This window comes from Taeniopygia guttata, chromosome 4 (genome assembly GCF_048771995.1).
Source record: "Taeniopygia guttata chromosome 4, bTaeGut7.mat, whole genome shotgun sequence".
Classification (NCBI taxonomy): Eukaryota; Metazoa; Chordata; class Aves; order Passeriformes; family Estrildidae; genus Taeniopygia; species Taeniopygia guttata.
Window position 1 is genome coordinate 47504944 of NC_133028.1, and position 18721 is coordinate 47523664.

Sequence of the window (18721 nt, forward strand, 5' to 3'; positions counted from 1 at the left end):
TTTTGACCACTTATCTGAAATTAGAGTTTTGATAGACACTTTCGCTCTCACATACCCATCATCTTCTCCAGGTTCCTCTTCATCGTTCTTTGCCAGTGGCTCGGCTGAATTCTCTGACACTCTGGAAAGATGTGGCTGCTGCTGGCTCTGCTGCCTGTCCTGAAATGGGGTGGAAATGGAACCACCACTTAGGAACCACCTGAACACTGTACTTCCTGCGTCCCTATTCCAGTTCCCTAATTGGATTTGGGATGGAGCCATTTCTTTCTCTCTTTCTCCCCCAAACTGGCAATTTCACCTGTGATAGCCTGAACACTACTTATTGTATGAAAAGCTGCTGAAGAGGAAAAAGCCCTGTACCCAGCCCTGCTCTTGCATTTGGTGCATGTGGCACTGGGTCATGCAAATTCTGCTGTAAAATTTGAAGCCTTTTCTTTGCAACGGTTCAGGAACAACTCTGTCAGGATGTAACTCCCGTGCTTTGTTTGCTGCATGTTTCTGTTTTGCACAGCAGCAGCGGCATCCCAAATTTGAGCAGATACATTGCACTGTGGGCTGGATCCAAGCATATTCTTACCAACTAGTAGGGGAAAAGGAAAAAATACCAAATGTGACCCTTTTAAAGGCTTCTTGGAATAAGAAACCAGTCAGCCGCACTTGCATTTTGCACCTCAGTGACAGAGGTATCTTAAACTGATGTTGCAGCTCAAACACTTCTTCCTTGGGAAGTCAAAGACTTCCTGTGCTCTCCTTTAAGTCACAGAAGCAACAACCTTTTAGGTTGCTCACCCACTCTCTGCAAGCAGTTCTCAGGCATGCTGATGTGTTCATGAGCGTGTTTCTGACTGGGAACGGCTGACTAAACTGTGGCAAATCAGAGGCATCATTCAACCTTTGAGGCCAGGGTACTCAGTAAGATTTCAGAAGACAGGCAAGAAAACAAATTTGAATGCAAGATGGAGAAGAGTGTGCCAGTCATTACTTACCACAGGAGACTCATCATCACTGATAGTGATGACTTCAGGCTCAGAAGAGACACCTGTGAGATCTATGACTTCTCCAGCAGCTGAAAAGAGAGAACATTAGAACCATGGTCAGAGATTACAGAGGAATGCAATGGGCGGCCATTGTAGAACAGGCTGTGGCTGGATTCACCGTGCCCTCAGGTTCAGGAATGTGTCCAACATTTCACTCAAGCTTTGCCCTCAACAGTGCACAGAGAGCAGGGCAGACCCTGTGCAAAACAAGCTGAAGGGCAGCTGAGCTCCTCACAGGTTCTATTGGATGACTACAGATTACAGGAGGTTCACATCAACAGATGATTCATTTCATATAGAACAAACCAAACAAACAAACCACAGCAATTACTAATTTTCTGGCACCATGCTGTACATTGGTTCCTTGAAGGATAGGGCAGAGCTAGTGACAGGTTTTCCTCATCTCCATCCAGCTTGGGAGATCTCAAACTCAGCTCTCCTGCCACCCTCCACTGTGGCAGCTGCAGTGACTGCCAGCTCATCAGAACACACGTTCAGGTGTTTGAGCAGCACTGGAGGACCTTTCCTACACAGCTCATTTCCCACTTGCAGCCAATAGGAGCAGAAATTCCAAGCAGCAGCAATAATGATCTCAGTAACAAACCAAAACTGTTGTCAGAAGGCTTGCTGTTTAGGGATGCCATACCAGGAGCTTCCCCAATCCCAAGGTTTCCCTTCCTCCCCAGTAAAAGGCCTAGAAATTGGCAAAAGCACATGGCCAGATGGTCTTCAACCCTCCAGAAGCCACTTCTGTTCTTACCAGGCTCAAAAGCAGGTGTGCCACTTTCCTCCAGGTCTATTGGCTCCATCTGCGAAGTTCCACCTGCGCTGGAGGGCAGCAGCCGGCTCCGTTTCCGAGCTGGTCTGGAATCAACTGCTCCTCCAGGGCGCTTTCGCTGACGCTGACAGGGAACAAAGCCTTAGCATTTTCTCTGCCACGAATATTAACATGGCCCTTGGGTTTTGCAACACCAATGACAGCACACAAGGATACAGAAGACACTCCTGCAAAGGCTGGAATACACACCAAATGCTGCTATGGGCCATTCCCACCCGAGTGCATCACATCAGGGAAAAGACAGCACCCCTGATCTCCAATAAGCCACCTCCCCGAGAAAGAACTGTCCCAATGGCTTGAAAATGAGGTGACCAGTTCCCAATTCCAGCAGGTTGCTGCTCACACCGTAAGCATTTCTGCACTACTTCTATCCCCCACAGAGATTCAAAACCTTCCCATTTCCAGAACATCAAGTTACATGAAGTTTTCAAAGGTTTCTGTTCCTCTGCATTTGCTACAAACTCTTGAAATGCTTTCTAGACCTACCCTGGAAAACGTTTCAAGAATCAGATTTGCATTGAGTTGCAAAGTACTTACTGAGCTCATGGTGTTTGGTGATCAAAAACAACCACCAAAAGAAGCGGGACAAACTCCAAAAAAGGAATGTCAGGGATGTGACCAATCCCTTCAGTTCCTTCAGGCAGCCCACTGCAGATTTTTCAGCGTGACAGAAAATTGCTCACCAAACCTATTAGAAAAGTAGAGGTGAGATTATCCATTTGGATTGCCAGTTTTCTTGAACACTCCCATGCCCTAAGACTCCCATTCCCAAGTCTCCAGTTCCTGTCCAAAGCTAGAGGCAAAGTCCATGACTCTGGTACTTGAGCCCACCTGCAGCCCATCCTGCAGCCCAGCCCAGCCCCTCAGCATCAGAAGCCTTTCCACGAATCGTCTGCACTCACCTGTACGGTCAGTCCAGAGTTTGGCCTGCAAAAGTCACCAAATCGCTCTCTATTCCCTCGCGGGATGGAGAAGAAGGATGCTCTGCGTCTGCTGCGCAGCAGAGAATCCCTCAACTGGCTCAACAGACTCCGTGCCAACAGAACCTTGGAACCAGGAGTGCCCCTGGCAACCAGTGGCAACATTCCATGCCCAGGTAACTGATGGCTGCTGTGCTCACCCATGGAGTTCCAGAACGCCATGGAGGCACCTTGTGGGTCTCAGATTCAGTCAAAGAGAGAAACGAGAGATTCTAGCCTGGGAAAGAGCTGGAGAAGAATGTAAATAATTCTTTATCTCTCTTGTTTTTCACATTGTTTATAGTTAAGTTCTAGCACTGTGCGTCAAGCGCTTTGCAGCAATGGTGTAGCTTGTTTTCACTTCAGGACCAATGGAGTTGGTGCTCACAAAGCTCTGTATAAAAGAGCAGTGTATTTTGAAGAAACTGGAGTTTTACTCTCAGCAGCCTTCTGGTCAGAGTCTCTTCATTCCCATCCTACCTCGACAGCGACAGCACCTCAGCCATCCCCTGCTGCTGCTGCCGCCCCCCAGGTCAGGCCGCTCAGGGCCCGGCCCAGCCCGGCCTGGAGCGGCCCATGGACAGGGCATCCACAGCTTCTCTGGGCAGTCCCTTCCAATGTCTCACTGCCCCCGCAGCTCTCTCGAACACCCGATCCAAATCTCCCCTTCTCGTCTAAAACCCTTCCCCTTCCCCATGGCTCTCTGCCCCCTTTGGGCACCGCAAGGCCGCAGTGAGGCCTCCCCGCTCCCTGCTCCTCCCCACGCTGGACAGCCCCGGCTCTCCCAGCCGGGCCAGGGGACAGGTGCTCCAGGCCCCCACACATCCCCACGGCTCCTCCGGCCCTGCTCCACAGGCACATCCTGCTGGGCTGGGCACAGCTGGGCACAGCTGGGCACAGCTCCACACGTGGGGCAGGGCAGGGGCAGAGCAGGGGCAGAGCTGCACCTCCCACGCCCTCAGCCTGAGCAACCCCAGCATCACTGGAGCCTTTCTGTGGCTAAAGAAACCCCACCACACCACACCTCCCCAAGTCAGAAAGAAATTTAAACCCTTCCTTAACCCTCCACCTTCTGGTTTATTCGTCTTTTGCTGTTTTAACTCTTATCTGAGTGTTTGAACTTTAACCCTAGTAAATAGCCATTAAAAAAGAATCAAACTTCATTGGGTTTTTTTTCTAGACTGTTGAAAGTCTAACAATTCAGATTATTATTTCAATCTCTGAAGTCTTGACATTTTCAGGGGTCCAATGCTCCTCTACTAGAGTTTCCCAACAGGGCTGAGGAGTTTTGCTTTGCTCCCAGGGACAGCACCTTCCTCCTGAGGCCGTGCTCCGCTACGGAAGGTGACAGAGCAGAAGGAGCAGAATTAGTATTCACTTTTCCTTCTAGCCACTCTGCCATGGGACCTGTGTTCAGAAGGAAGGGCTGTGGCTCCTGAGAAAAGCAGGGAACCCGTCTCAGCCCTGCCAGGTACAGGGCTGCTCCTCTGCCCCTGGTCCCGTTGGGTGTTATGGTGACGTTCCCCCCCTCACAGCCCCCTGAATTATCAGGCTTTGAGGGGAGGATTACCAGCAGATGGCAAAGATTTCCAAAAGAGGCTCTTACACCGATATATGTTGGTGCAGCTCTCTTTATTCTGTGATTATTAGGGGAGAGCGGGGCAAAAGATGATGAACAGGATTTGTTCAGATGATGAACAGGATTATATAGACTTATGAAAGGGTGGGCTACCCTGGCTCTCTGCCAACCCCGTTGGGGCAGGAAGGAGGCGTCCAGGGTTATCTTGATCAGAGTCACAGGGTCCCGGGTAAGGGGGCACAGAGTGCCCATGAGCACACTGTAACACTCTGGGGTGTGCGGAGAATGGTGGCAATTGATCCAGGGATCTGGAGAGCACAAGGATATGTTCAGCTCTGCCTCTACATGAGAAGGCTCATTTCTTACAAAAGTTTCTCTGTTATTACAATTCATCCTTTTGGGTAATTGAAAACCTGCTGGGTGTTGAAGAATGGGTAGGGATCATTTTTCCATTTTTTGAAAAATCCCAAAGGAAATGGAATACTTTATATAAAAATGCAAAGACACCAAGGCAATTCCAAATATACATTTAATAGACAAATATATAAGATCCTTGTATGAATCCAAAAGCACTGATTATGAGAAATGAACAATGCAAATATGCTGTCTTTGTGGTCTGGCCTTCAAAGCTCAAAAAACCCCACTTCTCCTATGCCTACAGATCAATGATGAAATGAGCCGAAAATGTGCTTTTCCTTCTGCTGACAACTATGCAACACAACTGAAACCAATGCTTTAACTCTTCAGTTACTTTTTGTTAATCAGTGCTTTCCTAGATCAATACTTTCTAAAAATTATATACACATGGAATGCTTTAATTCCTAAACCAATACCAAAATTTTAAAAGAAAATTGCCTCAGCTGATAGTGTTGAACCATACTAACATCTGTTTCAACCTATTATAAAATCAGCTGAGTGCCATTTCATTACTTAAATTTACTTGACCATAAATTGTTTCCTTAAAAGCTCCTTTTAATGAGAATACGTGGCATTACATGTCACCTAGGCATAAAGCTTTTAGAAAGACATTTAGATAATTTAGAAAGACATTTCTGCTTACTGTCATTGCATCCACCAAGTAGCTAAAAGTCTACCAAAAAATGATAACCAAAAAACATTGGTCTAAAATGTATGGCCATCTTGTAATTAAATAATTTTATTTGTGTCTGTTGAAGAATTGTCTTTGAGTTTAATTTTGACAAGTCAAGTAGGTTTTGTAAAAAATGAAAATCAAAAAATCACTTTACCAGGCTAATACTAATGTTTTCATATTTTATTAAGACCAAGGTGCATAAAAATTAGGGGGTATATTGAACCTTGTTTATTACTACCTCTACCCAAATATGGCAATATGAGGACATCTTGAAATATGACTCAGGAAGCAGATAAATAATACAATAAAGACAAAAATGAAAAACCAAAATTAAGGATTCATGTCCACACAGATGACCCAACTTTTAACACAAAGAAGACCTCAGTTCAGCTTGGTCATCTGAGTTTTCTGTTTCATGGCACAAGGAATTTACTCTCCCACTGTTTACCTGAGATCTGCCTGTGCCTCTTTATTACTTTTGTATAACAGAAGTAATTTTCTTTCCTCTCTTATGTCCAATTTTTAAATCTCTGGACGGTTGCATTTCTCTTCAGTGTAACATAGGATTATACTGCTGTGACTGAAGGAAGCTGTAGAGTTGTCTTTGCACTGTATATCCCCTCTTTGCATCTGTTTGGTTCATCCCAGCTTTCCCATCACTACCTGTATGTCCATCAAACCCCAACCCATCCCCCTGTCTCCTCCCATGTGATGTGTCCATCACCTGGTGACCACTCCCCTTTGTCCAGACCCTTCTCCTAGGGTCACCAGGTACCTGGACCCTGGCTGGGACTCCTCCCCCACCCCCTCCTCAGTGGTCACTCTGAGGCCTTGCCCCCAGAGAGCCACTCTGATGTCCTTCCCCCATTGGCTGGTCAGGTTTTCCCCGCCCCCGATATCTGGCTGGTCTGGGCGGGGACACGCCCTCTCTTCCTCGGGACTCCTTTGAGGTGACGCTAGAACTTTGGAACTAATCCTGAAGGGAGAGCGCCTCTTTCTTCGCTTGTGTGACTAGCTCGTCTTTGGACTCACGTGGGCGCTTCTCCAGGGCCCCCGGGATTTGGGGAGAAGTCCTTCCCTCTGCCCGCCTAACCCCAACTGCCCAGCTGGCCGGGCTCCACAGGGAATCTGATCCCTGGATTGGAGGGGGAGATGCAGCAGGAAGCTACAACACACTTGTACTGCCAACAGCTCAAAGATGGTAACCAACTTCAGACATTCAAAAACACCTTTCTTCAAAAGCCTCAAGATTCTAATGAAACCTTACAGCACTAAATGCAGCAGTTTGTTAATGTACCAGTTTTTATCAAAGAACATTGCTTTCTTTGGCTGTGTGCACAACCTGCTACTCTTTCCATCTTCTGAGCAATAAAGTCATGACATTTTCACCAAAGCATCCACCAGAGTCTGGCCTGAGAAATTTAATCCCTCTCACCCCAAGCAGGCTGTGTTTCTTTTTCTCCGTACAACACGCACTGGCCACAAGAGCTGCAAAGCCTATGGCTTTAGCACATTGCCCCCAAATCAATGACTACAGGGAGATGAAAAGAATGAGCTTCTGACTGCTCCAATCAAGAGCCTTATTTCCACCTTTTAAACAACATCTCTGTCTATCAGCACAGTGCAGACAGAAGAGCAGAGAGACTATATTTAAATCAATGAAAACTTTTTTTATAATTGAATTTATCAAAAGTGAAACTATATACAGGAAGAACTATATACATAAAGAAACAAGTCTCTGCGCTGCCTATTGGCCAGGATCCATCTCACTCTGTCCTGAGAAGAGAAGAACTCATATATAAATGGGATGGTATAGGTCTGGAGTGAGGTCCATTCTGCAGGTTGGGCACCTGCCGAGAATCTCCAGGGCAACAGGGAGGCACTCGCTGCAGAAGACATGGCCACACAGGGTTGTCACAATCAGTCGTCCACTTTGCATAATCTGGAAGAATGAAAATCACAACATGTATTGGGAGGAAAGAATTTGAGTTTGCTGCTCAACTGGCAGCAGGCAAATGACACTTTGAGCATCTGGAATCAAACGAACAAGAGACTCTCAGATCTGCCAGTGTCACTTCACCAAGAAGTGACTCATGGAGCTCCACAGCAAGGGCTGTGCTTCCAGCCAGCTGCCCACAGCATCCCACATCCCACAGCATCCCAGTCTTGTGCAGCTCCCCTTCTGGCTTTCTCCTCCCACATAGCAGAAAGGATCACAATAGGTGGATCCTTACCTCTGAGTAAGAATCCATGCAAATTGGACACCTAATGACACCTCCTTGCTGTGCACTGGAGGAAACAGAACTAGAAAGAACATGCAGCTGTTAATATAACCACACTTCAACATTTATTGATCCATAAAATCTCACATATTCATACAACTGCACTGACTAGCCATGACACATTTCCTTTGAAGAGCCCTGCTGTCTTTAAGTCTCTGTTTGCTGCATTTAATGAGCATATGGGGGGTCTCCCTGCCCCGAGGGAAAGTGTGTCCTGGTTTTCACTAGGAGAAAGGTGCAGTCAGTCACCTTGCTCTGGGATTTGATGCAAGTAATCCCCATTCTTTGCCATACCCTCACACTCATCTCTAAGGTTCTGTGCAAAATTGTACATCTGCCTTGGGCTGCCTTTTTCTCCCAAAATGCAAATGGTATCATGTGATCATCATGCAACATGGGAGAAGGAGGGAAATACATAGAGTATGGGAAGGCCTCAAAGATAAACCAGGCATACCTGTATAACTTAGTCCTATACAGAAAACAAAACAAAGGGCACAAAATTTCATGTTTGTTAGGGCATGAGCCATACATACTCTGAAAGTGCAGCTCCCTCCTCTGCTGCTCCCTGTTCTGCAGGGGCTGAGTCAGCCACAGGTGCATCATTAGCTCCCGTTCCATTACCAGAGGCATCCACCTGTTCCTGGCTGTTCAGGGTGGCCCTTCTCCTTTGCTGTTGATAAACTGTAAGTTTCATAAGTTATATCAGATACAAAATGTAGAATATGTGTAAGATTTCTGAAGGAAGGATGATCTTTGTATTGCTATATTTGAGCATTCTACACTTTCAAACCAAATCACCTGGAAGGGAGATTTATTCCATTCAATAAACAGCAACTAACAAACAAGCTCAAACTGATGCCCAGGTGGCAGAAAAGCAAATTCCTTGTTGGTAGAATTGGCTTGTAAAGGTTCAGGGCTTGAAATGCTTGAAGGAGCTCAGATTTGGGGAAGGGTCAACAAAGCTTGGGGAGAAGGATGCCCACTGAGAGTGGACAGAAAAAATGCAGAATTGAGGGGCCAAAAGGACATCTGGCACAACTCCCAAGATAAGGAAGAAACTGAGAAACCCAACTCTTCTGAAAGCAGCTCTGACCGGTAGAAAATTCCTGCAGGGGGAGATTGCAGCCCCCAACTCATGGAGCAGCAACTCAAGAAATTTCCCCAGCCCAAAAGAAGAGGGAGACCGAGCAATAGACTGAGTGGACTAATTAAGGTGAGAAGTAAGACAATCATTAACCAAATAAAGACAGAACACGAGCTAAGGAGATAACCATGTCACTTGTAATGCTAATTTCTTTGTTTGTTAAAATCTATAAATAATAGAAGTTATTTTGATAGTGGGTGTGTCTGATTTGTGAAATACCACTGAGCACCCAGACTGGTGACACACTGAAATAAACAACCAGTGTCTCTCTCAAGTGCATGATTATTTACCTGTCACACCCCAGTAACAAATCCAATTTTTGTGGACAACATATTGACCAAATCACAGGGAGAACCATTCTTAATGGCCTGCTCTGTAACAGCAGAAGGGTCAAGAAATGCTTTTTAACTCTCAGAAACCGCAGGCAGCGATGACCTCTGCAACTCCAGTGCCCATGTAACACTAATCAATCACCAATCAATCAAAACTGCAGAAAGTGTTACCAAATTAAAGTTCCTTCTGCATAAGTACTCAGCTACAACTTTTATTGCAGGGATTTCCCACTGTGACTGACAGAGGCCACCACACACACATTGCATCCGTTCTCTAAGACACTGGCCAGAGGCTTTAGCCCTGTCCCTTGCCTTTTGCTAAAAGCAGTTTCAATCCCTGCTGCTCGACTTTCTTGGGAAAGTACAACAAAACTAACTATCACATTTTAGATAAAAGTCCATTACCAACCGTAAAACATCATCTCACCTTCAACAAGCTTCCATCGATGCACATGGGAAGGGAGAGAAAAGAAGATACAATTAGATTTGGTGAGCCCCCCTGGTGCTGCACACAAACCCCAGCTCAGAAAGCAGTTACAGCAGAGGAGAGGAGCAAGGCTAGGCTGTCACCCTCTAAGTTTGCCTAAGAGCATCAAAGCAGTAGCACAAAGAGCCGCTGCCCTGAAAAGCAAAGAAGTGGGTGCTGCTGATTCTGCTCTCATTGCTGCAACAGGGGACAAACAGAGGCAGCTTAGGAACCCCCTGAACACCCTCCTCCCTTGTTCCTGTTCCCTATTTGGATTTGACCTGGCGCTGTTTATTTCCCTCATTCTCCCAAAAGTGGCAAGTTCTGCTATGATAACCTTGACACTTCCTGTTAGATGAACAGCTGCTAAAGAAAGGACGCCACCACAGAAATTTGGGAGTAATTAATTCTATCAGTCAATGCTAGAACTACAAGGTACACACAGATCTGCCAGCGCCATTCTGGCAAGGGCTTCTTCCTCTATGGACACCACCAGGGAGGGACTTGGAGGGATGGGCAAGCTGGAGTTTCCCAGCAAGGGCTGTTCTTCCAGACAGCTGCCCATAGCACCCATCTAGAACAACTGAGTTGTTCTAGAGCTCCCCTATTGTCCCTTTCCCTCCCACTAATCTGAAAGGACAACAACAGGTGGATCCTTACCTGTGAGTAACAACTCATGCAAATCACGCAGAGGAGACTAGCAGAGGGCCTTGTGTTATAGAGAACAGATGCAGAAAGAACATGCAGCCATTAATTGCACCATGCATGACAGGTTATTGATACAGAAATGCCAGAAAGTAAAACATCCCTTCTTCTGATTTAGCAACATCCCAGCCCCATTTCAATTACTTTCATATACTTCAGCCTCTTCAGTGTTACTACAGTGTTACAGAATGATACATTCCATTAGGATTTCATGAACAGAAAAGAAAAGCCATAAAGCTTGGCAGAAACCGGTTTTCTACCATATATCAGAAATTAGACTTTGAAGAGACACTTTATCTGTCACATACCTTTCAATATCTTGTGGTTCCTCTTCATTCTCATCTGCCAGTACTTCAGCTGCATTCTCTGCTGCTCTGGAATCAAGTGGGTCTTGCTGGTTCTGCTCCCAGAATGGGGTAAAAATGGAGACAGATTAGGAGGTGCCTGAATCTTCCTGAACAGCCTGCTTTCCTCTATCAGTTCCCTAAGTGGATTTGGCATGGAGTCTTTTCTTTCCCTCTTTCTCCCCCAAAAGGCTCAATCATTAGTCTAAAGATTTTGTCTTAGATGGACAGATGCTAAACAACAGAAGCCACAACAGGAATTTGCAGCACAGAATTCCAGTTTGCTGCTCTATTGGCACCAGGCAAACTGGACTTGGACTATGTGCGGCCTGTCACTCAATGCTAGAACTACAAGGAACACACAGATCTGCCAGTGCCATCCTGGCAAGGGCTTCTCCCTCTATGGACACCATCAAGGAAGGGCTTGGAGGGATGGGCAGGTTGGAGCTTCTCAGCAAGGGCTGTGGATCCTCACCTCTGCATTGTCATCCTCACAAGTTGAAGGACTCAGGAGACATGTCATCCATGCACTAGAGGGAGAAGAACCAGAAGAACATGCAGCTGTCAAATTCACGGAGCACAGAGGGCTTCCACGACATAAAATTGCAAAAATAGAAATAACCCCTCATTCTGATTTGGCAACATCCCAACCCAGAAACACAGTCAGTGCAAGAGCTTTTATGTACTGCAAGCACGGCAGTGTATCTCAATGCATAATGTAAGAAAAAGTCAGTAATGACTTCCTGATTGGAGAAGAAAGGTTCCTCCGGGATTTTGCGGGTTTTTAGAGCTTTCTTTCCGTTACTTCTCTTCCGGACAAGTCACTACGTGTCAAGTAAGAATTCTCCAAGCTGAATCAAGTAGAACTCAAAAGTTTGGCAAAAACCTGATTCTACCATGTATCAGAAATTGCACTTTGGAGAGACACTTCATCAGTCACATACTCATCATTATCACTTGGTTCCTCTTCACTGTCACTTGCCCGAAGCTCAGCTGAATTCTCGGTGTCGCTGGGGCCAAGTGAGTGCTGCTGGCTCTGCCCCTTGTCCTGCACCTGTGAGTTGTCACCCTCCCTCACTGGAGGACCAGAAGGACCTGCTGGCCATGCACTAAAAGAGAGCAGAACCAAAAGAACATGCAGCCTTTTAAACATGAGATAAAAATTTCACTGGACATCAAGGGTTACTAACAGAGAAAACACCTGTACTTAAAACATCCCCTCTTCTGATTAAGAAACATCCCAGCCCAGAAACACAATCATTCCAAGAATTTCTGTGGATGGGGTATCCAGCCATCCTCTTCCATTGGATGTTAGATGGACAGCTCCTAAGAAGCTAAGGCTTCACAAACAGAGAAGAAAGGCTTCTGCTGGATTTTGCTGGGCTTATTTTAATTCTCTTCCAGGCAGGCCACTAGATGCCAGCTCTGAAGTATTTGCACAGAGTTAGGCAGAACCCAAAAGCTTGGCAAAAACATCTTTTGACCACTTATCTGAAATTAGAGTTTTGATAGACACTTTCGCTCTCACATACCCATCATCTTCTCCAGGTTCCTCTTCATCGTTCCTTGCCAGTGGCTCGGCTGAATTCTCTGACACTCTGGAAAGATGTGGCTGCTGCTGGCTCTGCTGCCTGTCCTGAAATGGGGTGGAAATGGAACCACCACTTAGGAACCACCTGAACACTGTACTTCCTGCGTCCCTATTCCAGTTCCCTAATTGGATTTGGGATGGAGCCATTTCTTTCTCTCTTTCTCCCCCAAACTGGCAATTTCACCTGTGATAGCCTGAACACTACTTATTGTATGAAAAGCTGCTGAAGAGGAAAAAGCCCTGTACCCAGCCCTGCTCTTGCATTTGGTGCATGTGGCACTGGGTCATGCAAATTCTGCTGTAAAATTTGAAGCCTTTTCTTTGCAACGGTTCAGGAACAACTCTGTCAGGATGTAACTCCCGTGCTTTGTTTGCTGCATGTTTCTGTTTTGCACAGCAGCAGCGGCATCCCAAATTTGAGCAGATACATTGCACTGTGGGCTGGATCCAAGCATATTCTTACCAACTAGTAGGGGAAAAGGAAAAAATACCAAATGTGACCCTTTTAAAGGCTTCTTGGAATAAGAAACCAGTCAGCCGCACTTGCATTTTGCACCTCAGTGACAGAGGTATCTTAAACTGATGTTGCAGCTCAAACACTTCTTCCTTGGGAAGTCAAAGACTTCCTGTGCTCTCCTTTAAGTCACAGAAGCAACAACCTTTTAGGTTGCTCACCCACTCTCTGCAAGCAGTTCTCAGGCATGCTGATGTGTTCATGAGCGTGTTTCTGACTGGGAACGGCTGACTAAACTGTGGCAAATCAGAGGCATCATTCAACCTTTGAGGCCAGGGTACTCAGTAAGATTTCAGAAGACAGGCAAGAAAACAAATTTGAATGCAAGATGGAGAAGAGTGTGCCAGTCATTACTTACCACAGGAGACTCATCATCACTGATAGTGATGACTTCAGGCTCAGAAGAGACACCTGTGAGATCTATGACTTCTCCAGCAGCTGAAAAGAGAGAACATTAGAACCATGGTCAGAGATTACAGAGGAATGCAATGGGCGGCCATTGTAGAACAGGCTGTGGCTGGATTCACCGTGCCCTCAGGTTCAGGAATGTGTCCAACATTTCACTCAAGCTTTGCCCTCAACAGTGCACAGAGAGCAGGGCAGACCCTGTGCAAAACAAGCTGAAGGGCAGCTGAGCTCCTCACAGGTTCTATTGGATGACTACAGATTACAGGAGGTTCACATCAACAGATGATTCATTTCATATAGAACAAACCAAACAAACAAACCACAGCAATTACTAATTTTCTGGCACCATGCTGTACATTGGTTCCTTGAAGGATAGGGCAGAGCTAGTGACAGGTTTTCCTCATCTCCATCCAGCTTGGGAGATCTCAAACTCAGCTCTCCTGCCACCCTCCACTGTGGCAGCTGCAGTGACTGCCAGCTCATCAGAACACACGTTCAGGTGTTTGAGCAGCACTGGAGGACCTTTCCTACACAGCTCATTTCCCACTTGCAGCCAATAGGAGCAGAAATTCCAAGCAGCAGCAATAATGATCTCAGTAACAAACCAAAACTGTTGTCAGAAGGCTTGCTGTTTAGGGATGCCATACCAGGAGCTTCCCCAATCCCAAGGTTTCCCTTCCTCCCCAGTAAAAGGCCTAGAAATTGGCAAAAGCACATGGCCAGATGGTCTTCAACCCTCCAGAAGCCACTTCTGTTCTTACCAGGCTCAAAAGCAGGTGTGCCACTTTCCTCCAGGTCTATTGGCTCCATCTGCGAAGTTCCACCTGCGCTGGAGGGCAGCAGCCGGCTCCGTTTCCGAGCTGGTCTGGAATCAACTGCTCCTCCAGGGCGCTTTCGCTGACGCTGACAGGGAACAAAGCCTTAGCATTTTCTCTGCCACGAATATTAACATGGCCCTTGGGTTTTGCAACACCAATGACAGCACACAAGGATACAGAAGACACTCCTGCAAAGGCTGGAATACACACCAAATGCTGCTATGGGCCATTCCCACCCGAGTGCATCACATCAGGGAAAAGACAGCACCCCTGATCTCCAATAAGCCACCTCCCCGAGAAAGAACTGTCCCAATGGCTTGAAAATGAGGTGACCAGTTCCCAATTCCAGCAGGTTGCTGCTCACACCGTAAGCATTTCTGCACTACTTCTATCCCCCACAGAGATTCAAAACCTTCCCATTTCCAGAACATCAAGTTACATGAAGTTTTCAAAGGTTTCTGTTCCTCTGCATTTGCTACAAACTCTTGAAATGCTTTCTAGACCTACCCTGGAAAACGTTTCAAGAATCAGATTTGCATTGAGTTGCAAAGTACTTACTGAGCTCATGGTGTTTGGTGATCAAAAACAACCACCAAAAGAAGCGGGACAAACTCCAAAAAAGGAATGTCAGGGATGTGACCAATCCCTTCAGTTCCTTCAGGCAGCCCACTGCAGATTTTTCAGCGTGACAGAAAATTGCTCACCAAACCTATTAGAAAAGTAGAGGTGAGATTATCCATTTGGATTGCCAGTTTTCTTGAACACTCCCATGCCCTAAGACTCCCATTCCCAAGTCTCCAGTTCCTGTCCAAAGCTAGAGGCAAAGTCCATGACTCTGGTACTTGAGCCCACCTGCAGCCCATCCTGCAGCCCAGCCCAGCCCCTCAGCATCAGAAGCCTTTCCACGAATCGTCTGCACTCACCTGTACGGTCAGTCCAGAGTTTGGCCTGCAAAAGTCACCAAATCGCTCTCTATTCCCTCGCGGGATGGAGAAGAAGGATGCTCTGCGTCTGCTGCGCAGCAGAGAATCCCTCAACTGGCTCAACAGACTCCGTGCCAACAGAACCTTGGAACCAGGAGTGCCCCTGGCAACCAGTGGCAACATTCCATGCCCAGGTAACTGATGGCTGCTGTGCTCACCCATGGAGTTCCAGAACGCCATGGAGGCACCTTGTGGGTCTCAGATTCAGTCAAAGAGAGAAACGAGAGATTCTAGCCTGGGAAAGAGCTGGAGAAGAATGTAAATAATTCTTTATCTCTCTTGTTTTTCACATTGTTTATAGTTAAGTTCTAGCACTGTGCGTCAAGCGCTTTGCAGCAATGGTGTAGCTTGTTTTCACTTCAGGACCAATGGAGTTGGTGCTCACAAAGCTCTGTATAAAAGAGCAGTGTATTTTGAAGAAACTGGAGTTTTACTCTCAGCAGCCTTCTGGTCAGAGTCTCTTCATTCCCATCCTACCTCGACAGCGACAGCACCTCAGCCATCCCCTGCTGCTGCTGCCGCCCCCCAGGTCAGGCCGCTCAGGGCCCGGCCCAGCCCGGCCTGGAGCGGCCCATGGACAGGGCATCCACAGCTTCTCTGGGCAGTCCCTTCCAATGTCTCACTGCCCCCGCAGCTCTCTCGAACACCCGATCCCAATCTCCCCTTCTCGTCTAAAACCCTTCCCCTTCCCCATGGCTCTCTGCCCCCTTTGGGCACCGCAAGGCCGCAGTGAGGCCTCCCCGCTCCCTGCTCCTCCCCACGCTGGACAGCCCCGGCTCTCCCAGCCGGGCCAGGGGACAGGTGCTCCAGGCCCCCACACATCCCCACGGCTCCTCCGGCCCTGCTCCACAGGCACATCCTGCTGGGCTGGGCACAGCTGGGCACAGCTGGGCACAGCTCCACACGTGGGGCAGGGCAGGGGCAGAGCAGGGGCAGAGCTGCACCTCCCACGCCCTCAGCCTGAGCAACCCCAGCATCACTGGAGCCTTTCTGTGGCTAAAGAAACCCCACCACACCACACCTCCCCAAGTCAGAAAGAAATTTAAACCCTTCCTTAACCCTCCACCTTCTGGTTTATTCGTCTTTTGCTGTTTTAACTCTTATCTGAGTGTTTGAACTTTAACCCTAGTAAATAGCCATTAAAAAAGAATCAAACTTCATTGGGTTTTTTTTCTAGACTGTTGAAAGTCTAACAATTCAGATTATTATTTCAATCTCTGAAGTCTTGACATTTTCAGGGGTCCAATGCTCCTCTACTAGAGTTTCCCAACAGGGCTGAGGAGTTTTGCTTTGCTCCCAGGGACAGCACCTTCCTCCTGAGGCCGTGCTCCGCTACGGAAGGTGACAGAGCAGAAGGAGCAGAATTAGTATTCACTTTTCCTTCTAGCCACTCTGCCATGGGACCTGTGTTCAGAAGGAAGGGCTGTGGCTCCTGAGAAAAGCAGGGAACCCGTCTCAGCCCTGCCAGGTACAGGGCTGCTCCTCTGCCCCTGGTCCCGTTGGGTGTTATGGTGACGTTCCCCCCCTCACAGCCCCCTGAATTATCAGGCTTTGAGGGGAGGATTACCAGCAGATGGCAAAGATTTCCAAAAGAGGCTCTTACACCGATATATGTTGGTGCAGCTCTCTTTATTCTGTGATTATTAGGGGAGAGCGGGGCAAAAGATGATGAACAGGATTTGTTCAGATGATGAACAGGATTATATAGACTTATGAAAGGGTGGGCTACCCTGGCTCTCTGCCAACCCCGTTGGGGCAGGAAGGAGGCGTCCAGGGTTATCTTGATCAGAGTCACAGGGTCCCGGGTAAGGGGGCACAGAGTGCCCATGAGCACACTGTAACACTCTGGGGTGTGCGGAGAATGGTGGCAATTGATCCAGGGATCTGGAGAGCACAAGGATATGTTCAGCTCTGCCTCTACATGAGAAGGCTCATTTCTTACAAAAGTTTCTCTGTTATTACAATTCATCCTTTTGGGTAATTGAAAACCTGCTGGGTGTTGAAGAATGGGTAGGGATCATTTTTCCATTTTTTGAAAAATCCCAAAGGAAATGGAATACTTTATATAAAAATGCAAAGACACCAAGGCAATTCCAAATATACATTTAATAGACAAATATATAAGATCCTTGTATGAATCCAAAAGCACTGATTATGAGAAATGAACAATGCAAATATGCTGTCTTTGTGGTCTGGCCTTCAAAGCTCAAAAAACCCCACTTCTCCTATGCCTACAGATCAATGATGAAATGAGCCGAAAATGTGCTTTTCCTTCTGCTGACAACTATGCAACACAACTGAAACCAATGCTTTAACTCTTCAGTTACTTTTTGTTAATCAGTGCTTTCCTAGATCAATACTTTCTAAAAATTATATACACATGGAATGCTTTAATTCCTAAACCAATACCAAAATTTTAAAAGAAAATTGCCTCAGCTGATAGTGTTGAACCATACTAACATCTGTTTCAACCTATTATAAAATCAGCTGAGTGCCATTTCATTACTTAAATTTACTTGACCATAAATTGTTTCCTTAAAAGCTCCTTTTAATGAGAATACGTGGCATTACATGTCACCTAGGCATAAAGCTTTTAGAAAGACATTTAGATAATTTAGAAAGACATTTCTGCTTACTGTCATTGCATCCACCAAGTAGCTAAAAGTCTACCAAAAAATGATAACCAAAAAACATCGGTCTAAAATTTATGGCCATCTTGTAATTAAATAATTTTATTTGTGTCTGTTGAAGAATTGTCTTTGAGTTTAATTTTGACAAGTCAAGTAGGTTTTGTAAAAAATGAAAATCAAAAAATCACTTTACCAGGCTAATACTAATGTTTTCATATTTTATTAAGACCAAGGTGCATAAAAATTAGGGGGTATATTGAACCTTGTTTATTACTACCTCTACCCAAATATGGCAATATGAGGACATCTTGAAATATGACTCAGGAAGCAGATAAATAATACAATAAAGACAAAAATGAAAAACCAAAATTAAGGATTCATGTCCACACAGATGACCCAACTTTTAACACAAAGAAGACCTCAGTTCAGCTTGGTCATCTGAGTTTTCTGTTTCATGGCACAAGGAATTTACTCTCCCACTGTTTACCTGAGATCTGCCTGTGCCTCTTTATTACTTTTGTATAACAGAAGTAATTTTCTTTCCTCTCTTATGTCCAATTTTTAAATCTCTGGACGGTTGCATTTCTCTTCAGTGTAACATAGGATTATACTGCTGTGACTGAAGGAAGCTGTAGAGTTGTCTTTGCACTGTATATCCCCTCTTTGCATCTGTTTGGTTCATCCCAGCTTTCCCATCACTACCTGTATGTCCATCAAACCCCAACCCATCCCCCTGTCTCCTCCCAGGTGATGTGTCCATCACCTGGTGACCACTCCCCTTTGTCCAGACACTTCTCCCAGGGTCACCAGGTACCTGGACCCTGGCTGGGACTCCTCCCCCACCCCCTCCTCAGTGGTCACTCTGAGGCCTTGCCCCCAGAGAGCCACTCTGATGTCCTTCCCCCATTGGCTGGTCAGGTTTTCCCCGCCCCCGATATCTGGCTGGTCTGGGCGGGGACACGCCCTCTCTTCCTCGGGACTCCTTTGAGGTGACGTTA